The sequence below is a fragment of the Symphalangus syndactylus genome, chromosome 13 (genome assembly GCF_028878055.3).
Source record: "Symphalangus syndactylus isolate Jambi chromosome 13, NHGRI_mSymSyn1-v2.1_pri, whole genome shotgun sequence".
In the NCBI taxonomy this organism is placed as follows: Eukaryota; Metazoa; Chordata; class Mammalia; order Primates; family Hylobatidae; genus Symphalangus; species Symphalangus syndactylus.
Genome location: NC_072435.2, coordinates 53841717 through 53866840, shown reverse-complemented (window position 1 = coordinate 53866840; position 25124 = coordinate 53841717). Strand labels below are relative to the sequence as shown.

The 25124-nt window shown below is 46.4% G+C and overlaps 1 protein-coding gene across 12 annotated transcripts in view; it reads right to left on the bottom strand.

Moving 5' to 3' along the window:
- The window catches only part of ZNF536 (zinc finger protein 536), a 487963-nt gene that overhangs the window by 426219 nt on the left and 36620 nt on the right, over nucleotides 1-25124 (bottom strand). For 9 of the 12 annotated variants that reach the window (XM_055235799.2, XM_055235801.2, XM_055235795.2 and 6 more), the window contains one exon: nucleotides 2293-2362. The exons of the other annotated variants lie outside the window; for them this stretch is intronic. The gene's annotated coding sequence lies outside the window, so the exon portion shown is untranslated. The remainder of the gene's footprint in view (nucleotides 1-2292; nucleotides 2363-25124) is intronic. 12 annotated transcript variants of the gene reach the window in all.

The following is a 25124-nucleotide window of genomic DNA, read 5'->3' as shown; positions in this document are numbered from 1 at the left end:
TACTCAAGCTGCCTTCCAAGCTGAGTGGTACCAAGGGCAAAACCTGTTTCTTCCCATTTATTTTTCTGTTGAAGGTCTCTGGGGCTGTGAGGACTCTGGTGCTGGCTGAAGCCACATCACACAAAGGCGCTGAGATAGAAGGACAAACCTTCCCACTTTGATTTGAGTGTGTAATTGTTTGAATACATCTCGCCCGCACTACAATAATGTCATCCTTGGTTGACACAGATTTTAAAGCCCTTTGAAAAGGTGGAATGTTATCAATCATGAGCGTGATTATAATGGGATTTAAGTGGAAGACGCTAAGATTCAGGCCCTCGCTCGGGCCAGGCTCATGAGAGTAGGAGGAGGGAGGGAGGAGGAAGAGGGCTGTATTTCAGCCAAGGAAAGGATGCCCTGCGTCGTCTTCACCCACACATCTTCTCTCCCAAAGCCAAAGACTTCCGAAGAAGCACCATGGAACTCTGGACCTCCGACAGGAATTCCCCCACATGCCAAAAATATCTGCTCGTTTTCCTATAGATTAGACCAACAAGAGCTGATTGGGCCCCCCAGGGGACATATGGCAATTTCTGGAGCTATTTTGATTGTCACAATGGAGGAAGTGTTGGTGGAGACATGCTACCAGCAACTAGTGGGCAGAGACCAGGGATGTTGCAAACATTCTACCGTGCATGCGAGGGCCCTGCAACCAATCACTATCCAGCCCAAAATTTCAATAATGCCAAATGCAAAAGACCCTATGTCAGACCCAGAGAGGCTGGGCCACAGCTAGAGGAGCGGATGGGTCAGAGAGGGGCATTTCTGGGGAAGCAGTTTAAAGCTACTTCCACTGGCTCAGCTCTACCTCCGATTCACCAGCAGACAGAGGCAGGTGACAGAGGGGAGGAAAAAACCAAATTGCTTCCTCCTTTGCCTTTAAGGAAGGAGGCACACCTTCCTTATTACACATCAGAAGGGACTGGAAACCCGACAATTTTTTTTCTTCTTTTTCAAGGCAAAACAATCCAGGCCCAACAAAAACAAAATAATCTCTCTGACAGATCACTGGGATGGTTAGACCTTTCTCCTGACAAATCACAACAGGGCCTACAGATGTGGAGTTCACCCATCAAGCCCAGTCACATGCCCAGGATTACTAAGGCAAAGAATTGTGAATTTCATTAAATATGTTAAAGGGAAAAAAATCAGCTTTGAAAAATAGTAATCCTGTCTTTCAACAAAAATATTATAGGAAGCTATGAATTTGGTAGATCGGAATAGGGTGTTGGTACATGTTTTACTAAGGTAATATAATGGTACACTATTATTAGATCACATTAATCATTACTGTGCCAACGGCACTGACAGCCCCACTGAAAAGGATTGAAAGGCCTGGTAATGGATATAAATTACCCATTGTGTGATAAAAGGATTTTTACTAAGAAGGTAAGAATAAAACAGCAAATTTCTAATATAACTGTTGTGTAAAAACCAAAATAAAAGTAATCCACGGTCAGGAATATCCACAAAATCAGAAGTAAGCACTTTTCCAGCAAGATAAAGTCACAATAAAAAAATATATATTCAGTACAATATAAAATTAATTTCTGAGTGCATAATTCTGCTATCAATTTCCCTGGTTTATGTAGTGACCTCTGAGACGTGTGGTCAGGAGAAGGTGGGCTGGGCTAATTACATCCGAGGGTGAGTTTACAGAGATATCAGGGGCAGCCTCTGATGAGGCCACTGAAGATATCAAATACACATGTCACCCTTTCTTTTGTATTTTAAGTTTGTATCAGCTCCCATGCCGGAAATACACCGCATCCGGGAGTTTGTGATCTGGAGTCTGATTGAGGTGACAAACACGGAGCAGCTTTGGGACAGGATTTGTCCAAGACTGGGCCAAGCCACTGAGTCACCTGGTGAGTGATGGGGAGCCTGACCACAGGTGGCACTTGGACAAGGTCACTCAGCCTTTAGCAAAAGCCCTACCAGCTCTCAGCCCTGGTTCCAGGCTGCTGGCTGGCAGACAGGGACTCAGGGTGTCACGCAAGAGAGAAAGAAGTCACCCTTCTTGGGCTTTGCGTCATGGGGGAACCTGTTCAGAGACTCAAGAACATGTCTCCACATTGTAGTTCACCCCACCCACAAGATATGGAACCCATGCTACCTCCCAGACACCTGTGACTCTGGAAGTTTCTCCATAGCTCTGCATAGGGATCAGCAGCCCAGAGAAGGCAGCCTGGACTTCCCCACAAACTCACAGACAGACACCAGTTCAACAAACTACAAATCGATGGTCCTTACCAGGCAAGTCTTAAAGCAATGGATCTCCCTCCTGGTTGAAGGATATTCTTAAAGCCGTGGTGGTCAGGAACTGCAAAAATAAGACCTGTTAGAAACTGTAAATGTCACACATGTCGACTTCAGTAAGTCACATAAACAGCATTCATCCAAAGTAACAATTTGCTGGGTTAGTTGAGAGCCTAAAAACCTTGAATAGCCCACTGCCCCCAATTTTTTGAGCAATTTAAAAAATGGGAACTATGTGACCTTTGCTGCAATGAACCAAATTTCCTCAGCTTGTTTTCAGTGAGAAATCACCACCTGCACAAAAAGAACTTCTAACCATCTCTTCTCTTCTCTATATGGGACAAAAGAAATAGGAGCTAATATTATAAGAGCTCTCTCTCTCTCTCCCTCTCTCTCTCTTTCTCTCTCGCTGTCTCTCTTCTTTAGAATTCTCAAAGTGAAGAAGTATCCAAGCGTTCTTGCTTTTTCCCTGATTTATGGAGCCCTCTACACTAGACCAAAATTTCACCCAAATTTCAACTGGCCAAGCCTGTTTTGTAGCCAATGGATACAGAATGGGAATCTGCAACTGACTGAGGCTTAGAGATGTTGTGTTTGGCATCAAAGTCCTCTCTCCCAAACCCAGACCAGGAAAGCAGCAGCCAGTGAGATTTTCTACTTCTTCATTCTGCGTTATCACTGATACAAGTCCCACATGGGTGATCTCACCTCCTACGGCATGCTCAGAGGTGATAAAGGCCAAGAAGGAAAGCTGGGATGTTCATCTATGATGGCTGCAGAGCTGCTGGCTAGGGGGTAATCAAGGAAGGCCAGCCCCCAGCCTGTGATCTTCAGCCCACACCTCACCCAGTGCAATTCGGATTCTCATTTGTTTTGCCATGTCACGGAAGGGATGTTATGGGGCAAACATAAGTTCCCTTAATAAATTATATTTTACTGAAAGTGAAGTTGTAAATTCTGATCACAGAGGTAGAATTTCGCTATGGATTCAGAAAATCTGATTCTGCACATGGAAAACCAGAAGATACATTTGGAGGACTGGTGGCAGCCCCAGCCCAAGAAGTTTGCACTGATTGAACCACTGGCTTACAACACTTCATTCAACTCCAAGGCTGATTTCTGGCAACCAAAAAGGTGTTTGCTAACTGCATGCTCGAAAAGTGTTTTCTCAGGGTGCCACAGGGAAGCTGCAGTCTGTAAACACATTTCTACCTGCCTATCCTGAGACATAAAGCTGACATCTCAACCATCTCCAACATGGAAAGAAATTACATCTCAGTGTCTGTCTGTCTGTCTCTCTCTCTTCCCTGAACCAGATGATCTTTTGCATTTTTTTTTGTTTTTTTTTCCCGTGTCACTCAAAATCTAAGGAGTGAGGAACAAATGCCCAATGCTACACTTTCCAAGGTTCTGTCCTATCGCTGAGCTAAACAGGTCCCCAGCACCCAGCTGGCTCTGAAAACACTTATTTGCTTTGCTCTAAGACCTCCTTATGTTTAGGGAGGGAGTTGTAGGAGATGGGAGACACACTCAGATTTTATATCTAGGCTCATGACTTGCAAAATTCTAGGACTATTCTCCAGGGGCCATTCACTTAGAAGCCCTGTAAATTCCAATGACAGGAGAACACAGAGAGGCTTCATCGGGGAAGTCCCACACCGGTTTGTCCAGCTTCACGCCATTGATCAGAACACCGTCTCCTGCAGTTGGCACTGTGGCACTGATGGGCACAAACCCCTCAGGTTCTATGTTCTAAATCATGAAAGGGCCCAGCACAAGCCTCGTGGCTACATTGGAGGCTGTGCTCTCCCGACGGATTAGTGGGCTTATGCAAGGGTGTCTGACCTGAGTGGGCAAGGTTAGCCCAACACGCCAGCAGTGCAGCCGACGAGTACAGCCTCATTGGGCCCTTAGGAAAAGAAATCGAGTTAGTTCCATCTGTGCCTTTCTGATCCAGTCTAAACAGGAGGAGGCTCTTGGTGTCTGATGTCGTTACAGTCACTGCGGGTCGGGGAAAGGTGACTGCATCCGACCACAGATGCTGTCGTGATGCAGGGTGGGGAGGAAGGGAAGCACCAGCAGAGTCATTCTGTCTTCCTCAATGAAAGAAACAGCTCTTTTGGTGCAAGTAAGTGACTTGTATTTAGAGATAACACAGTCAGTGGCAAAACCAGAAGCAGCCTGGACATGTGGCCTCCCCTCGCCCTGTCCCCCACAGGGACCCCAAGCTGAGGGGCCACCCAGGAGACTCTGTCCACGAGCCCAGTTTGGTGCAACTCAGAGTAGGAGTGGGAAGGGGAAGATTGCAAAGGCAAAGAAAAGCATGGTATGAACTAAGTGGGGGTTGGGTAGACCCCACCTCATCATAATAAGGGAACCGCCACAGGTGCATTTCAGTGCTTGAAATTCCACCCACTGTACACTGATGGCTCCTGCTTCCCTCTTAAAGCACAGATAAGGCTCCCACGCAGCCCTCCCCAGCAACATGGATGAGCTTAGGAGGCCTGTTCACTCAGTGGCTTGGAGACTCCCTTCCCAGCACCTGTGGTGCACTGGGGCCTCTGGGGTAGGTCAGGGGCCAAGCAGGTCTGCCCATCAGATGCAGAAACCACCCATCGTGTGAAGGTCCCGGTTGCCAGGACAAGGAGCGCATCAAAGGCAGGGCACTGGGAGTGGGGCAAAGTTGAGTCAAGCCCTTAAGCAAGTGCAGGCAGGGCCCTGGTGGAGACAGGGCTGGAGGCCAGGAAGGGGCACACAAGTGCAACAGAGTGGCCGCAACTTCCAGAAAGGGGAGTCAGAAGGTTTGCAGGGGCTGAAGAAGGGAAGCTTGAATGGCCATTTCCTGGGTGGACCCTGGCTGGAGTACAGCAGGGATGCAGGGTGCTGGGGAGCGAGGAGGGAGAAAGGGAGACTTCCTAGAGCCAGAGGTACTTCCAAGACCTCTCTGAAGAAGGGGAGACAAGAGGACGGGTGAAAAGTTCTCAGAGAGGGACTTCAAAGGGGAAGTGGGAGCACAGGAAAATATGGGGGACACCAACCAAGCGAGGAAGTGGAAGGTTCCTCGGCAGCTCTGACCCACCCTGACACACGGTGGGCCTACCCCGAGCCCACACACCCCCATCCCTGTGAATTCCAAAGGCAAGGCAGGACCCACACAGCAGCCCAGCCGTGTTCACTGAATGAGCCCCGCTGAACACAGACATACAAGCTAGCCCTGCACGGGCCCCTCTGTCCACCAAAGCAGGAGGCCACACGGGCTCCCCACAGGGGATGGGGCACCCTCCTCCCTCCCATATCCTCCCAGAGCTGCCTACACAGGAGCTCTGAAGGAGCCAGAGAAACCCTCCCTGAGCAAAAGCCCAGCCTGCCTGACTCAGACCCATGGGCTCTGAGGGAGAGGGTGATTGGCCAGTCAAGAGGTGAGCAGAGATGGGGTACCCCCAGCATCACTATGGCTCTGAGATGGGCCCTGAGTTTAGCACAGAGCGGTCCTCCAGGCCAGTGAGTTTTCTGCCTGTGGGCAGTGCACACCTGTCTCCACCCCGCACCATGACAATTTGGAGGATATGAGATCAGCAATGAACATCACCATCACTGAGGCCACAGCAAACCCCGGGCACATGCAGAGGACAGTCCAGCACGTGGGGAAAGGGTGGTGTCAGACTCTCTTTCCAGCCCCTGACCTCTGTCGGAGGACCTGGGTGGACGGGAAGGAGTAGGGGAGGGAAGTTAAGACAGAAGGATGGAAGGAGGACAGATGGGAGGATGGGAATGGAAGGATGGAGGAAAGATAGAGTAGAGAGGGAGGAGAGAAGGACAGAAGGATGAAGATGGATGCAAAAATGGAAGGGGAGGGAAAACAAAAGTAAGGAGGGCAGGAGGAAAGAGCGGGTCTGAAAGTGGAAGAGAGGATGAAAGAAAAGGGGTGGATGGAAGGGTGAAAGTGCAGATGGAAGGATGGAGGCGAGGCGGATGGAAGGATGAAAGTGCAGATGGACAGATGCAGGCAAGGCAGGTGGATGGGAGGAAAGGTGCGAGGGCTGCTTCAATTTCCCCTCCTGGCCCATGTTCTATTCTCTCCTGCAGGAGGTGGAGTGTATTCCTGGGGAGACACAGGATGGCCCTTCCCCAGATGGGTCACTGAGAGGTCTGGCAGCAGGAGCAGGGGCTGTCTGCGGAGGCATCTGAGTGAGTGGCAATTGGGAGCCAGGGAAACTACTTTCCTCCAGAAAAGATTTGGGCAAGGAGGATTTGGAAAGAAGGCCAGTCCGGCTCCTTTGGCCCTCTGCCCAGGGAAGGACATGGTTTAGAGCTCCAGAGGGGAAACAGCTGGGTGCCCAACTAAGTCTCCCCGCAGATGACACTTCAGTGCATTGGCTCCTAAGCAATGCCTCGGAACCCCCTCTACCAAGAGCAGGCTCTCTGCATCCCAAGGTACACAGGGTGTCTTCTCCAGTGTGCACTCCCTGGGTGCTAGCAAATTCCCTCCCATGGTTCTGAGACCTCCTCCTAGCCCAGAGCTTGATATTCTCAAGTTCCACTAGCAACAAGGACCCTACCAAAAAACCGCAGCTCCTCCAGCCGGATCTGGAAGTTTTGCTCCAAGCACTGAGTGATTCTCTCTTTCTCAGAGAACCCTGGGGGATGAACATGGCCCCAAATGACACACCCATTGTTGCTACAGATTTCCAACAGGAAGGGGGTCCTGGTGTGGAAAGCTCCCCGGGAGAAGCCTCAGAGAATCAGCCACTCACTCAACCATTATCCACCCAGCACCCCTGCAGTCAGGCTCTATTCTATTTCTGGGGATCCAGTGATAAGCATCGTGTCCACCTGTGTGGAGCTCATGTTTCCGAGACCAGATTCAAATGAAAGACAAAAGTAAAATATGCCAGAAAATGACAATCTCTAAGAAGATAATAAAGCTGGAGGAAATGACAGTGACAATCAGAGAAGACCTCTCTAAGGAAGCAACATCTGGCAAGGGACCGGAATAAAGTAAGGGAGTGAGCCCTGCAAGAATGCGGGGAATGGCGGTACAGGAAGAGTGAACAGCAAGTGCAAAGGCCCTGAGGTCAGATGAAGATGGTGCATTCAAGGAGCACCGAGACATTCCCTGCGGCCTGGGTATGGATAGTGAGTGGGAGAATGGATGAAGATAAGCTTCTTAGGATCCACATACCTAGTCGGGAAAGGTTTTATCCTGAGCCACTGGTGGATTTTGGGCACAGGAAAAACATGATCTATTTGCACTGTATGCCTGCTATGGAAGGAGCAGACAAGAGGGGGTCAGAGAGGAGGCAGGGGGACCCATGGGGGAGGCTGCTGCAGGTGTGTAAGTAGGCGAGGATCTGGTGCGAGCTGGAGAGAGGGCAGTGCCAGGGGAAAGGCAGGCAGATTCGGGATGTGTTCCACGACGAAGCGGTGAGACCTGCCAAGTAGAACACAAAGAGTAAGGAGAGCCCTGAGTCAGCCACACTCACCCTGGCCCAGGACCCTGGGGGCACAGGGAACCAGCTCCCAAACCAGCCTCAGCCCAGGGCCCAGGTGTGTTCACCAAAAGGTTCTGATGCTCTGACATCTTGGGGCCTTGCTGGCCCCAGAAAGACTGCCCTGCCCAAAGCTAGCCCATTTCTAGCATTTCTAGAGTTGGCAAATGACTCCCTGGGAGCTCCTTTCATATATAAAACAGCCAGTCCAAACCACACCACCAACACCACCTTTACTGGGCTCTCACAGGGCCCCCCGACTTGGGGCCACTATCCTCCTGCCCTAATCGCCCACAGCCAGAAACCAGACAACTAGAAGCAACCCCCATGGTCCATGCCTGTGGAAACCACTCAAACAAGCCAATTCAAACCCTCCCAGCCCTGCCTTGCCTTGCCTTTCCCTGGGAAGCTACAATAAAGGCTCTTGTCGTCTTCTCCCCTCTCGCCTTCTGCCTCCCAGGAACCCTGGTGCTTCTCCATGTGGCCCCCATGTGGCATGGCATGTCTTCCTCTTGGGAACTGTGAGTAACAAACTGTCCCTTCAATCTCAGTTTTCTCCTGCCCTGTTGGCCACACCATATCTGAATAATAATAAAACCTACATTTCAAAACATCGGGTCCCAAGTCACCAGCACAAAGCCTGCATAGGAGAGGACAGCGCCCAGAGAGAGTGTGAGTTGAGTTCTGCTGAAGACAGCACCGCCCACAAGGTTCTTGCTGTCAGGGTCACGCTGAAGCCACCACCCTCCTCCCAGAGGGCATGACATACCGACGGAGAAATGGTCACCCTCTGCTAACTTCCACCAGAGCAGGTGCCTGAGCTGTTATTCAACAGCCGCAATGTGTCTCAAAGAGGAGGACAAGCACTAGAAACTTGGCAAGGTCTTTCTCAAAACCCATCAGCCCACTCCACAGGGTCCCACAACGGACATGCTGCCATCAGGCCTCCGCGCACAGGTGCTAGCACCTGTATGAATGTGTGCGTGGGTATGTGCATGTATGTGTGCACATGTGAGCATTCACACGTTGCATGTTGGAGGTGGGCAGCAGTTGCCACCCTGACACAGAGCCCAGCATCATACGACACGGCTGAAATATTATAACACAGAGTGCGTAGGGCTGCCCAGACAGGCTTCCAAAGGAAGCCTCTTCTTTCATTTTAAAACAAAGGTAACTTTGATGGAGAAGCTATTTGATACCTGTTCGATCTAAAGGCTTTCAGGATACACAGACATCAGACGCTCACAGAAACCTGAGACCCTACAATATCGGACCAGGCTCCGGGATGATAAAAGAGGAGTGGAGAGGCTTCCTCTCATCAGCCCGCCTGCCCCGTGCATGTATTTTTACATGCTTTAGCATGAAAAAAAGCCAAGATGCTCAGAGCCAATCAAATTACATCCCTGTCTCTTTAATAAACAAATCCATGTGCACATCAACAGTGTTGAAAATTCAATTTAAACTCTTTGTCTGTTGCCGCTTACTCTAAAGATGGTCTTTCTTAAACAACAGAACACCAAGGAGTCGTTAGTGCTCTCTCTTCATTACTTCAAAAAACCAATCATTAGACACCAGAGTATATACGTAATTAGAAAATCACTTCCTTTGCAATCCAAGCTAAGTAGTTTACATACTGTAATTACAGGGACAAAATCAATTTTTAATCATTTCCCTGATTGGGCTCATCAGCTCTGTGGGAACATTGTAACCTGCTTGTTGTGCAAAAGCAACATCTGGGCTAAAACAATTACCCTTTGTTTGCTACAATATTCCTTAAATCTTTTTGCTTGCATAAAAAAAAAAAAAAAACGAAAACATGAAGACAAGATATTTGGATGTCTTTGTGTCCTTGATCAACATATATCCGATAGTTCTCCTGGTGACGTGAGCTTAATGTTCGCCGGAATTTACGGTTTAACAGTACACATCCAAGGAATGTATTTTTTCAGTGAGATAAAAGTATCTGATTGTTTTAAAGATCCATTCAGCTGCCTAATTGTTCCATAGCTAACACATGGTATTCAAACAACCCACACATTACAAAAGCTCATCTGGGTAATCACGGGCAACTATTATGGCGATGGTTTACACTTTTCTAATACAAATGAATGGATTTTATCAAAATTTAAAAAAAACTAAAAAGCTGAGTATGTGTGAAAAATAGTTGGTATGAATTGGCAAGGCAGGGCTGAGCATTTTGTTCTCTTAATAGGAAATGACCTCATTTACACTGGAGTAATAATTAGTACTGCTTCACTGACAGTTAAGAAAAAAAACTTTCCCAGTATAATAAGGCAGCATCTCCTTTGTTAGGAGATCTACATTGATTATTAACCCTTGCCAAGAAATTCCAAGTTTAACTCTCCGTTCCACTGGGCTCATGCTTGCTGGCAAAAGATAAAAATAGCTGTTTTGGAAACCGTCACCTCTCACCAGATTTCCAAAGTTTTGCATCTAGCTTTTAAGTGACAATCTGAAACACTTGGTGTCCCCTTTGAAGAAACATAGAAAGCCCCCACCACCGCAACCCGCAGCCACCAAGAGCTCCAGTCAGCTCCTTGCACTCCCCCGGTGGCCCTGGTCCTCCCCATCCTTTTGAAGTTTATTGGCTTTGATTATTGCTTGCAAGTCCCCAAACCTACAATTAATTCATAGTCAAAACAGCCCTGAGAAGGAAGAAAGGAGAGAGGGAAAGTGAAGGGAGAGGGGAGATACTCTTGCTGGTGATTCAGTGCAGGTTGATAGTGCAAGAGATAGGAACACTTGGGCCAATAAAGAAATGTAGTCCAGGAAGCAGCCAGTATGTATTTACACACACACACACACACACACACACACACACCCCTTCTGAGGGCTTTGTTCATTGACTGACCATTCTTGAATTCAATAAGAATGAAAACTAGCATTTACCATGTGCCACCCAGAGTTCCAAGCATTGACACGCAATCTCACTTCATCCTTGCATCCATCCTTTGAGGCGGGTATTATCATTTATTGATGAAAAACTGAGGCACCAGCCCAAAGTTCGGTGTCTGAGGTTAAGAGCTCAGGAGATGGGGACCCAGGGTGTGAATCTTAGCAGACTGATTCCATGACCCATGCCGTGAGCCACTCAAACACACTGTGCCCCAACGCAAGGCAACAGCATCTCTTCCCTACAGCCTCGGAGAGCCTCATCTTCAGGGCAGTCAAGTCTGCCTGATGTCCACCAGTCAGACACAGCCAGTGGCCCCCATGGCCGTGTCCTCAGGAGCACGCACAGAGCTTGGCACCATTCTGCACCTGGATTCCTACTCCCCAGCCCAAGTTGGGTGGTTCTGACCCACGACAAGGTGAGGAAGGAGAAGTCACCCTGTAGGTCAGTGTTCTTAGGGTAAGAAGTGCAAACTAGATGCAGGCATTTTCTACAAGGCCAGGGAGCACCGGCTAACAAGCTGCCAAGCTGGTGGATTTCCAGAGCCTAACCACACTCAGGATGGAGTCCCCCAGCTCCCCCAGAGGCCATGTTCTCCGGCAGTCAGTGCCTGGCAGGCTCTCCCTGAACCTCACTCCACCCAATGTCTTTCCCCTGCATCTCTCACCCTATCCACAAGGATGAAGACCCCACTCAGCTCAAGACTCAACAGGACAACAAAACTAAGACAATTCTGGCCCCCAGAGATGGAATGATGCAAACAGGGAAAAATCCAGAAAATTATAAAGGCTTTCTAATAGAGCGTATCACCACATGAACTCAACGTACGTATCGCTTTACAGAAAGTACTTCATAGCATCATCAAATCCCAAGGTATCTATGAAATAATGCATCTTGAAGAAGAGATGTAAAATAACTGGAAACTAGAGATTTGTTTTCTGTTCCACCTGTGCTACTAGAGGTAATGCTGCTTGCTGTGCTGATATTCTGCTTGATAAATATCACTCGAATGTTCAGACATCTAACAGGTGTCATGCTGATTACCTGGGTGATGAAATGGTCTATACACCAAACCTCCGTGACACACAACTTACCCATGTAACAAGCCAGCCCATGTACCCCCTTGAACCTAAAATAAAAGTTGGAAAGCAAAAAGATACATTCTGCCATCACATAGAACTGTACTGTCCAAGCTGGTAGCCACTGGCCACACGTGGCAACTGAGCACTTGAAATCTGGCCAGTCCAAATTGAGATGCTCTGTGAGTGTAAACTACAAATTGCATTTGGAAGAATGGAAAACGTCTCATTAATATTCCTTATACTTTTTATGTGTTGAAATGATAATATTGTGGATATACTGAATTAAACAAAATATAATGTGGCTATTAGAAAATTCAAAAATGCATGCATGACTTGCACTTGTGGTTTGCACATATTTCTATTGTGCAGTGCAGATTCTGAGCTTAGCAAAATAATCTGGGATTTCGACAGTCAAATTTGGTCATACTAAAAATGTGCTTGTTTTCCAAAGCAGGTTTTTAGAGAACATGTATTATCATGGATATCACTTGAAACGTTGCTCCCACTGATCTTCTCTGAAGTCGAAATGAAAGTTATACCACTTCTAACTGAACTATCTTGGTATCTCCTTTACAGGGGTCACTTTTTGTTTAATCTCATTTACTTTTTACTTTTTAAAATTGGTTATTCAAGTTATATATGCTCATTTGTAGAAAATTTGGAATATACAAGATATTAAATGAGGAAAATAATAATCCATAATTCTATTAACTGATATAATGGCTGTTGATATTTTGGTGCATTTCTTTCCATTCTTGCACATATATGCATGCATATATGTGTTAATGAACACGTGTACATGTATATGTATTCATGAACATAGTTAAGAACATACATCATGTGTATCTTTGACTTCAAATTTCTCAAAACCTCAGGTTTCAAATACAAATAGATGCTGCTTAGCCACATAAAAATATAAGCCACTGGCTAAAGTAGCTTAGTTTCCACAAGTGTTAAGAACAGAAAGGGTTAAGAGAATGAAAAGACAAGCTACACATTGGAGAAAGTTTTTGCAAAACACACATCTGATAAAGGACTGGCATCTGAAATATGCGAAGAACTCTTAAAACTCAACAGTAAGAAACAAACAGCCCAATTTAAAAATGGGCAAAAGATCTGAACAGATACGTCCCCAAAGAAGATATACAGACAGCAAATAAGCATATGAAAAGATGCTCAACATCCTGTCACCAGGCACTTGCAAATTCAAACAAAAATGAAATACCACTACACCCCTATCACAACAGCTAAAATTCAAAACACTGACAACATCAAATGCTGAGGAGGACATGGAGCAACAGGAACTCTCATTCACTGCTAGGTGAAAGCCACGTGGGAAGACAGTTTGGTAGTCTCTTACAAGGCTAAATATTGTCTTATCAAGCAATCCAGCAATCATGCTCCTTGATATTTATACAAATGAGTGGAAACTTAGGTATACACACACATACACACACACACACACACACACACACACACACTCTGCATGGCCAGGTGCAGTGGTTCATGCCTATAATCCCAGCACTTCAGAAGGTCGAGGCAGGAGGATCGCTTGATCCTAGGAGTTTAAGACCATTCTCGGCAACATAGTGAGACCCTGTCTCTACAAAAAATTTTAAAATTAGCCAGGTGTGGTGGTGCACACCTGCAGTCAAGATGCTGAGGCAGGATGATTGCTTCAGCCTGGGAGGTCGAGGCTGCAGTGAGCTATGATTGTGCTGCTGCACTCCAGCCTGGGCAATAAAGCAAGACCCTGTCTCTTAAAAAGTAAAAAATAAAAAAAAATTGCACATGAATGTTTATAGCAGAATGTTTATTGAATGTTATTATGAATCACACAATTGCCCAAACTTGGAAGCAACAAAGATGTCTTTTAAGAGGTGAATAGCTCGATTGTGGTACATCCATATAATGGAATATTATTCAGCAATAAAGAGAAATGAGCTATCTAACCATGAAAAGACATGGAGAAAATTTAAATGCATATTTCTAAGTGAAAGAAGCTGATGTTAGAAGACTACATGTCATACAAATCCAAATACAGGACATTCTGGGAAAGGCTAAACAAGGGAGACAGGAAAAAGACCAGTGGTTGCCAGAGGTTCAGGGGTTAGAGGGAGTGGAGCTCAGGGGATTTTTAGGGCAGTGAAACCACTCTGTATGATACTGTAATGATGGACACAAGTCATAATACAGTTGTCAAAACCCATAAAATGTCCAACACAGAGAGTGAGCCTGAATATAAACTACGAATTTTCATTCATAATAATGTATCAATATTGGTTCAACAATCATAACAAAAGTACCACACTAACACAAATTTAATAGCAGAGGAAAGGTGGAAACAACTAAAATGTCTTTTAATGGGGAGGGGGCAGGAGATACATGGGAACTCTGTACTTCCTGCTCAATTTTATTGGATACTTAAGACTGCTCAAAAAAAAATTTACGAAGTTCTGGGATAGGAACTTTACCTATCTATTAATTTACAAAGAAAAAAAAAGAAAAGAGGAAAGAACAGCTTTGAGAAAACCCAGTGAACCCCTCTTCCCTAGCTGGAGTATTTCCACTTCTGCAAATCAGGAAATCTCTCCAGTGCTTAGAGATTTGGGATCCTTCAGAAGCCTTCTGGCCGCCACTTCTCTGATGAGCTGATGTCCAAAAAATTCCCAGAGAGGCTACTTGGGCAGCTCTTCAAGAAGTGCTCTTGGCTTTCAACGACACAGATCCCAAAGCCTGGAGACCTCATTCCGCCAGTTTCTTATTTCTGTGCAGGGGTTGTTGTTACTCTTGTTGTTTTAATTCACAAAATGCACAGACTTGTGTCTCTGGAGGAAAGCCTCGGTCAGTCAGGCCTACAGCCACTTCCTGGGGTCTGTCTCCTAGGACACACAGAGCAAGGAGCTCTTCCAACCATTTCCACCTCACAAGGTGGTTATTCTCACAAGTGGAGACTCTCACTTCTTCAGTCTCCACGACAGAAACTTGGATGCTTCAAAAAGTGCCGTGATGTATGAGAGACCAGACGGAAGTGTGAAGATGGATATGAGCCACCTCCCCAGCTAGAAACTAGCAGGAACGTGGAGGCTGCTGGGAACGTGGCGAGAGAATGGTGGGGTTTTGCTCATTTCTCTATCTGGGCAGAGGGTGTGATCAAAATACAGCTATCCTGGTGAACTTGACCCCTAAATCCATATCAGCTTTAACTCCAGCTACTGGTTATTCTGGAGAAGGGCTGAGAAAAGTCAAGGGCAGATGAATTTGGAGGTCACATAAAATATTTCACACTGTTTTCCTGTGATTATATAGCAACAAGAAGAAATAGTAACTGCCAAAATGATAAGTCCCTCAAGCATCTCTCATGCTTTAGCAAAAAAAAACAAAAAAACAAAAAAAAAAAAAAACAGGGAGAGCTTCCAGAAGCATGTACTCTGCAGGCAGCTCAGTACAGGGTGTGCAAACACAGGGCACAGAAAGACCCCCAGGAAGCCAGGCCTTTCCTCTCCTGGCATATTGAGCAGGTGCTGACAGCCCCTCTTTGCCTATTGCATGGTAAAGTTCCTATCCCAGAAAATTCCAACCTAACATTCACAGAAAAAGCTGTCCTTTCCGTCTTATCTCCGAAGCCTTCCCATTTTGGAAAAGATTTTCTAAACATTCTTAGAAAGAGTGCATTCTCTCTCCTCTGCCCACAGGTAACAAGGGGATGGCAGATGTTTCAGAAACGGCACATTATAAAAAAAAAAAAATCCAATGTCACTGAAACCAGAATGGAAAATGTTTTATACATTAACAAACATTGTAATGAATTTGCACAACCTTAACCGACTGTATAACCAGCATAATGAAATGGTCTCCATCCTTTCAAAGAAAAAATTACGTATGCTAGCACATAGCTTTAGAAAAGCATTGTTCTTTAAAAAAAAAAAAAAAAAAAACCTGCATTTTTCCCAGCTACCATGTAATTTGTGAGATGCATTTTTAAATGTTCTGCAACAGCAGCGGGCTTCATCAGTCAGATGATACCGATAGATAATTCACCAAACCGTCACATGATCTTCCATCACTCTAAAAGACGCGAATATATTGCCACAAGCTTTGGGAATAATGGGTGCACCTGTTTACGGTGTCACCTCTGTTTGCTAATTGTCTCCTTGAGCTACATTTTACTTCTAATGCATTTATTTTTGACAGGCAGTGTCTATTTAGAAATCACATTACTTCAAGTGCAATTGTTCTTTTGTCTATCAAGTAAATGAAGTGTTGTTATACAGATTTCAGGTTCTGATTAGTAAAGTATCAGAGCCCCAAAAAGGTCAATCAGTTATTTACCTGAGGTAATAGAAGGATGACAGACATCCTGAATTTTCTTCAGTTCATGCTATAGGCCATAGCATTACAATTACTCAACTCAGCTTCACTTCAATGTATACTCCAGAGGTTGGCAGGCGAAAAAGGTGCACTCCGGGGACATGCCTAGAGATCTGTATCCACAAAGAATTGTCGGCAGGTAGGTCTTATGTTTTCACACATAGTTGTCACCATATCAAACACATAGGCCCTGGAACAGACCAGCAGTTGTGGCCAAATGAGTGTGGGGGTGTGTGCACCTATCTGATCACTTGGATGAATTCGCCTTAGAAGTAGGTATTTTTAAATGATTTTTCAAATCATTTTTCTCTCCAGTTCTGATTGGATGAGTTAGTTCAGAGGGATATAAAGGTGATCACAACCAAAACAAAAACCCAGTAACAATTGTGGAAAAATAAACAGTGCTGTCTCTGAAAACTGGAACCAGCTAGAAGCGGGACTGCCTTTGGCTCCTGTTCAGGTGCAACATGGGTGCCAGCTGCCTCTGGGAATGGCAGTGGGAAGGCCGCACACACACTGGGCTGTGGCATCTTCATTCGTACAAGCAGAAGCAGGGGACCAACCTAGTACAAACACAGGCCAGGAGCCAAATTTACACAGGCATGAACACACTCAGGTTAAATAGCCAGAAGATATTCATAGTAGGAGGAGGAACGTAACCTGAACACCGACGTGTTTCCTGGGGTTTAGACCCAAATGTCAAAATCTCAAGTACCCTCAATTTATTCCTATAGATAATCCACCTGACTTACTGCCTCAAAAGCAACCCCAACCATGAATCATAAAGACAGTTCTATATTTAGGAATCACTTGTCTCTTAAGTGGATCATCTACAGTTTCTTTTTCATTCCTCCTGATCTCTCCATCCACAAATTGTAGGATTCTCTCCCCCTCCCTGCCTGTGCGTAACTCTCCCTCTACATCCCACACCATTAAATTATCCCTGGTGCAACTTCCCGTTGAGCACCACCCCAGTGACCACTGTCTCCACCAAGCCTTGCTCACCCAGAGTCTCCCACTGAGTCCTCATGTTCAACCTGCTCCTCTCCGGACACCCACCTCGTACAGATGTGTGCAGGGCGGCCTCCCCAGGAAGGTGGCAGGGTTCCTGCGGAGTTCCAGGGACCACCGCTACTCAACACACTCGCCAAAAGAAAGAGACACAAAAAGCCACGCTTGCCTTAAGTCACATTCTAAATTGGCTCCCTGGAGCCTTCCCCTACCTTGTTCACTAAAGACCTGGAGTGTTTCCTCAGTGTTTAGCATATGCTATGTAACCTGAGCAGGACTTGCATTGTATCACTAGTTGTTTTTCCAAAGTGTTTTCCCATCAGGACCATAATTATATGCAAACTACTTGACTTAGAACCATTCACAAACAGGTTTTAAATGTTCACTAAGATAATTCCACTACCTAAAAGCAAGAAAAGGGGAAGACACATGAATCCGTTCTTGCGGACCCTAAGGCTAGCGAGATCGGGGAGTTCCAGCTTGCAGAAGCACAGAACATGCTCAAGAAGGAAAACCCCCACGACATTTTCCACTGAAGCGGCGAACATTTTCCATGTTCGCTTCATTCTCCAATTTATTTCAACTCTAAGTACTCTAATCATGGGAAGTACTTTTTGCTTTTTAAACAGCCTGCTTGTTTTTACAGGTCAAGAGCATAAATAAAACAGTCAAGTTGAAAACTTGGAAAGCTCGTTTGTAGGAGAAGGAAGTTGTTATAGATCGTCCATTTGTTCAGACACCAGGCAGTTCTCAGGAGGCAGCTTCACCCTACGCAAATGTCAGGGTTCTAGAGAGCCAGCACTCCCTGGGAGGGTGGAGAAGCACCCTGCCATTCTTGTCTTGAGGGAATCCTTCTTGGGGAAAGAATGGGGAGTTGTCAAAACCACACCAGGACTATACCCTTATATAGGTAAAGTTTTAATTCAAATTAACATCCAAGCCAAGTATTAAATAGTGGTGGGATGAGAGGTGGACTAATAACACTGACCACAGATGCACAGCTGAGGTCTGATTGGGTGGTCCTGCAATAGTAAGAATCCTGAAATTTACTAACTATGAAATGTACTCATGTCACCACTAAAGTGGGTCCTGATGAGTGAAATTAAGTGCCTACCAATTACAATGCAGGATCTAAACACTAGTAGATCATTTCTCTATTGCAAAGGATCTCAGGAAAATGAGAAGCCCTGAAGTCAATATATTTAATGTGGTTAATATATCTGGGGGGGAGGGGAGGATGGGGGGGAGAGAAAGGCAGGGAGGTGGGGGGAGGAAGATGGAAGAAAAGAAAATCACTATCCATTTTTTCCATATGAGAAATCTTATAGGTGTGCCTCCTGCCAAGAACAGATATCATAAACAAATAAGCTGTATTCCTTTGCAGATCTCTCTGTCTCTCTCTTTCTGTGTGTGTGTGTCTCTGTCACACACACACATACACACTCAGTTGCTGATAGGCTGAAAAAGAAAGCGAGACTCGCAAAGCACTGTGAAAATTCCCTATCAATACCAGGGTTATTGGAGCAGAGAGAAAGAACTAAAGTAAGGAAGGGTCCAACAGAGGAAAAAATGATCGCTGGGACAACTTCATGAACTGGTGATACTCCCTGTGTCTGAAGGCAGACAGGGAGTCAGGAGATGCCTGAAGCCGCACCCACAGAGGACAGGACGGGGTGCGCCATGAATGGCAGAGGGTAACACCAGAGAAGGAGTTGGCCCCTCCCTCCCATGATGCCAGGCAGGGGACGCAAAGATAGACAGGGCTGGTAGCAGCTCAGCACCACAATAAGCCACCAAGACCACATTTTTATTCCTACCTTCACTCTATTTTTCCTTTATTCTGCGTGTGCTAGAAGAGTCCCCCCCCTTTTCTTTTTATCAAACATTCCTAATGTAGTGATAAAATGAGGAAGAATGAAAGATTATTATAAAACAGGACTTTTATGGCTAGTGTCTATGGAACAGTCACACTGTTACATATATTTTCTCTAAGTAATCAGGAATGTATTGGTATTTTGAAATTATGTATCTCTAATAACACAAAAGTACTTAAGAACAGAAATAGACAGTAATGGAAAATGCAGTCAACTGTTGACAACATATAGAATTTCTGAAAATAATTTGCAGAGAACAGCACAGCAGATGAGTCAAAATTTTCACAAAAATATTTCTTGCCTCCGATAGTCCAATGTAATTCATTTTCTATCTCTGTTCATTAATCATTGTTAAAATTAGTGATCCATTTCTTCCACTCTGCCATCTGCACTCAGCTTCGTAACAAACATGACACCTTCCTGCATAATAAAACCTGACAACTACTAGGATGCATTTCCAAATAGCTTTCTGCATATTTGCACCTCTATAACGGATTCCGTTGTCAGACAAAAGTGGATTATTTAACCAGAGTTCTTTCTTTATCAATTCTGAACACAGATGTGTGTGAGTGCGTATGTGTGTGTTAAAATATGATCAAGAAAAAAATCCGTTAATTTTAATTAAAATGCATTCTTCCTGCCTTAAGTAGAACGTATTTTAAATCCAAGTTCTGCCAGCCAATATCACTCACCAAAAGCACAGTTGGGAGTATTATGCTTGATATATGAAGTTTACGTAAATAATTCGTGGCTTCATCTTGTAAACTTTTCTAATAAAAATGATCTTGACATTCCAACCTCCTTAAAAAATTTCATTTTAATATCCTGCTCTATTTTGTTTTTCAGTCTTTGATCACAGAATTTCAAATAAATATTTTTAGGGAAAGACAAAACAATCAAGGAGCAGAGAGATACAGATGAGAACACGAATGAATAATTAAACACATGCCAACCGTTCCCTTGGGGAAGCCACCACTGGGTCCAAACCACAGGGAAGAATTCTTGGTCTTTCTGGATGACAGGCCACATGGTGCCAATCAGTCTGACCGTGATGGGGATGGAGATGAGAAGTTACCTTGGCCGGGTGGTGACTCACGCCTGTAATCCCAGCACCTTGGGAGGCTGATGCAGGAGAATCACTGGAGCCCAGGAGTTTGAGACCAACCTGGGCAACAAAGCGAGAACCCCTCTCTACAAACAAAAATTAAAAATTAGCCAGGCATGGTGGCTCGTGGCTGTAGTCTCACCTACTTGGGAGGCTGAGATGGGAGGATTGCTTGAGCCCAGGAATTCAAGGCTGCAGTGAGCTGTGATTTTGCCTCTGCACTCCAGCCTGGGCAACAAAGCAAGATCCTGTCTCTAAAAATATTTAGCCAGCCGTGTTGGTATGTGCCTGTAGTTCTAGCTACTTGGGAGGCTGAGGCTGGAGGATCTCATGAGCCCAGGAGGTTGTGGCTGCAGTGAGCCATGATCACACCATTGCACTCCAGCCTGGATGACAGATCAAGGCCCTGTCTCTCAAAAGAAAAGAAAAGAGAAACAAAAACCTGGGACCTTCTTCTTACCCTTTGACAGAGCAGTCTCTTAGGAAGAAAATCTATGAGCTCTGAAGAAAAGAGTGCCCACTTGATTGGGAGGGCAGACCTGTGTCCCTACAGCCAGCCTGGACTGAGTGGGAGATGACAAGGTGATACCAGCTGGAAACATGATGAAAAAAGGCAGCTTCTATATCTCCGCTATCCTGCCTAGTCCCAGCCTCTCTCCCCTCACTACCCTTTCCTCTGAATATGGCGAGCCCTGAGCAGGGACCACAGGCAATTCAGCCCCTTCCTGAGTGCATCTCCCCAGCACCTGCCCATTTCTGTGCAGAGGGAGGTGCGGGGTGGACAAGGTGCTTCAGACACACTCAGCCCTTAAGGAGCACATCACACAGTAGGACACACAAGAGGCATGCAGGCATGCAGGTGTCTCTAAACCAGGATGGAGTGACAGATGCTCTGACGAAGGGAGACCTGCAGAAGGAAAGGTCCCTCCTGACCTGCAGGAGCGGGAGGTTGGAAGAGCACATGGGGGAAGATGCAGAAATCAGGCGGCTTCCAAGCTGATCAAGACATCAACCAGCAAAGTTGAAGAGGGCTGGGCTCCTGGCAGCAGCAGAGGCTGGCAGAGGATTGCACCCGAGCGTTTGGGAAATGTTTGGGCTGGACTGAGGGACTGAAGACACGACTGGGGCTGGAGCTACTGTTCCCCTGTCTTCGAGGGACATAAAGTCATGGGGCACAAGGGGGAGACTGAAGAGCTAGCACCCTGAAGGCACACCCAATGAATCACATGCAAAGTCAAAGGCACCAGCTCACAGAAGTCAGAGCTCTGTAACAAACTGCACTTTCTTTGAAATTAAAGAAATGGCTGCGAGATGAGTGTTGGTCAATGAATCTCTCTCTTTCTCTCTCTCTCTCTCTCTCTCTCACACACACACACACACACACACACACACACACGACTATTGACAGTGCAGAACTTTTTGTTTAATCCCCCCGGTTTATCTTTCTCTGTCCTCACAGCCTGGTGTGGAGCTTGGAGCGGATCCCCTAACTAAGCCTGATTAGAATGAGAACAGTCAAAAGACAAACTTTGCAAAAATCAAGGTTTAAAATAGAAATAGCAACTGACCCTCAGCTGCACTGCTGCCGGCTGGGACAGTGACAATAGCGACTCTTTTGTTAAACTTCCCTGTGAGACGTGCTCACCAGACTGGGGTGGGTGTGTGTGTGTCTGTCTGTCTCTTATATGAGAAAGTGGGAGAAAGGTTTTAAAATAGCCTTGGCTTCAAAAAAAATTAATCGCAAATTACCATTCACCCCTTAGCAGCCAAAATGTCTGTTGATTCATTTAACATATACAAAATCCAAAGCTTTCCTATAAATATTTCAGAACTTGAAACCTTCCATTTTGTCTCTGGCCCTGAACAATAACACACACACATGCGTGCACACGAATACACACACATACACACACACACACACAGAGGCACAACTGCGGGGGGCGGGGGCCTGGGGGGATCAGGGGAGGGTGTGAAACCCCCTCCCCCACAGCATTGTCTCCCAGCCACCCGGCTCCTCTAGCCTGGAGTTCCCTCTTCCCTTCACATGTCTGCATCCTGACACATTCAATTTCAGGTTATCAGCACATCTGAATTATAGAATACTGATGGGGATAGAGGGCAGGCCTCTCCGGGCTGATTAGCACCATTTAAGAAAGCTTTCACCAGCCGGCTTCATTGGCTGGGAGCGCCACCATGGTGGGTGGCCTTTCTGTATTAGAAGTCAACACAGAGCTGTCTCATTTGAATTAAATATGGACAAAAAGAAAGATCTGATTATGCTTATTCATAGCTAACCTTTCAAGTTCACCAGGCTGCCAAACTTGGAAGTGAAAACTGAAAGTTCCTTTCCTGTTGCTGGATTTCTTATTTTCTCTTGCAGTTTTTCAGTGTACTCTGAAATGCGTGTGTGTAGGGGGTGTGTGTGTGTGTGTGTGTGTGTGTGTGTGTGTGTGTGTGTGTGTGTTTAAATTTCAGCCTAGCCCAGTCTGGGAGTTTCTTTCTAGAGAGATGCATCAGGAGAGATTCAGGGAAAAGCTTTTAAATTAGAGATAGAAAACAATGGAAACGCGGGGTCTGATTTTAACCCATAAATGTATGAAATACACACATGCGTGCACACACACACACACACAACTTCTTCTTGCAACAGAATGAGTAGCTGAAAATCTGATTAGTGTAAACAAATTTTTGACTTGGGGCTGAGTGGCGCAGCGATTCAGAAAAGGCCAAAACGCACAGAAGATTGGAGTCGCTGAGTTGCGAATGATACTGCCTTTCATAGTGGCATTACCTTTATATCGTCACCTTCACAGACACGCACGCACTCCGTTATTTTTAATTTCCATCCTTCCTCAGCAATGGGCAGCTCCTTCAACACCGAGTTAATAAAAGGAGCTGGCCGGGAGGATGGTCCCTGGGAGATGCCAGGGAATCTGGTCCCAGTGGGTTCTGCTGCCAGCTCCATGGGTGATGGCACTGGAGCGTGGCTTCTGTAGGGGCTCCGAGTTCCAGAATCCAAGACAGGGCAGGGACCCGGTAAATGCCTTCCAAAATCATTATGCTAGAGACCAGCCCTGGCATCCACATAAGCAACCAAAGCTCTGGTCCCATTCAGTTCAATTTAACAAATATTTATTGAGCATGTACTGTTTGCTATGCACTGTGCTGCATCCTGGGGTCTCACAGCTGCACCATGCTGCTCCCACCAAGCAGCCCTCCTCCCACCTCCTTCTCGGGGCTCACTGCCTTTGCTCACCTAGGGGACACCAGGACATCCTCCCTCATGCCTGTCCACACTGTGGAGTTCTCTATCACCCTGAAATTCCTGTCGCTGAGCACCCACACCTGACGGGCTTGGTGCCCTTGCACCCCTGCCTTGCACAGGTCATTCCCAGGAGGGTTGGCCTTGGCTCTCCATTTATGTTGCAAATTCCATGAGGGCAGAAATTATATCTCATCCTCCTTGGAGGCGTCCTCAGAAAGTCCCAAATATTGAGGCAACCAGCCCCCACCTGCCACTGGGACACAAACAAGGAGGCAGTGTGGGCATCGCAGAGTCAGGCAGTCCCTCCCTGAGGGTGAGGTCCCCCTATGTCCCCACCATTGCAGGGAGGTGACACTGTTGCCCCTCACTCTCCACCAGCCACCCAGGTCCCTCTGACCACCTGGCCACCCAAGGATGCCATAGCACTCCATGAACATCAGCAAGAGAAGTCCACGTTGCATCTCCAAGCCTCCAAGCACGGATGAGCCCTCCCTTCCTGGGGCAGCACATACAAGGGCAGTGGCATAACTGACTTCAGGAAGCACAGGGCTGCCTTGCTGCCCATCTCTCAGTCCCCAAAACCCACAGCCTTGAAATACGGGAGTAAAGACTGCCATCAGGCACCAAGGAAGGTGGCCTCTGAGTCAGCACAAGCCCCATGCTTTGACCCGTGCATCAGCCCAGAGTTACAAGGTACAAGCGCTTGTCATGCAGATGCCTCAGGGAAACTCAGTGGTACAGCTCCATGACTGTCCCTTCCCACCTGCACCTGGAGGACCTATGTCCTGGGCAGCCGCCACAGAAAAGGAGGAAGAGAGGACAATGAGGAGACCAGCCAGGCAGGCTCAGCCTCTCACCTGGAGTCTCCTGCCAACAGAGGAGCACCAGACTCTGTGTTCTTATTTGTCTTTTATGGGTTGGTGGAGTTTTTCTTTGATGAAACACCACCATCGCCACCTGCACCAAACCCGTATTTCTGAAAGGGGTGAACTAGATTTCTCATCACTAGCTTTGAACCTGCAGACCTCCCACAGTGCCAGTAATTGCATTGCCAATGAGACGCAGAAGTGCACCCACCAGCAGTCTGAGATGTGAAGGGGGGGGTGGGACTCCTCTCAATAAAACACTCACCAGGATGGACCAGCCACACTTCTGCTGGGTGCAGGAGCCCTCCCCAGGGGACGGCCAAGGAGGTTTAGGAAACACTGGCCACCCTCAGCCCATTCCACACCTCAGTCATCCACAGCCCCCTTTCACAGTTCCCACCATAATTTTGTGCCATCCAGACCTTTATTTACTTAATACTTTTTTTTAATTAACTTTAAATCAACTCACTTTTCTTTTCCTTTTTTTTTTTGGACAAGTTCCCACTCTGTTGCCCAGGCTGGAGTGCAGTGGTGCGATCATAGCTCACCGGAGCTTTGAACTCTTGGGCTCAAATGATTCTCCCACCTTAGCCTCCAGAGTTGCTGGGACTACAGGCATGCGTCACCACACCTGGCTAATTTTTAAATGTTTTGAGAGACAGGGTCTTGTTACGTTGCCCAGATTGGTCTCAAACTCCAGGGCTCAAGCTATCCTCTGACCTCAGCCTCCCAAAGAGCTGAGCCATAGCACCTACAGGCATGAGCCACCACACCTACTCTTTTCTTTCTTCTTTTTATAACTTAGCCTCACCTTAAGCAATAGCATCTGCAAAGCTCACAGCTATAATG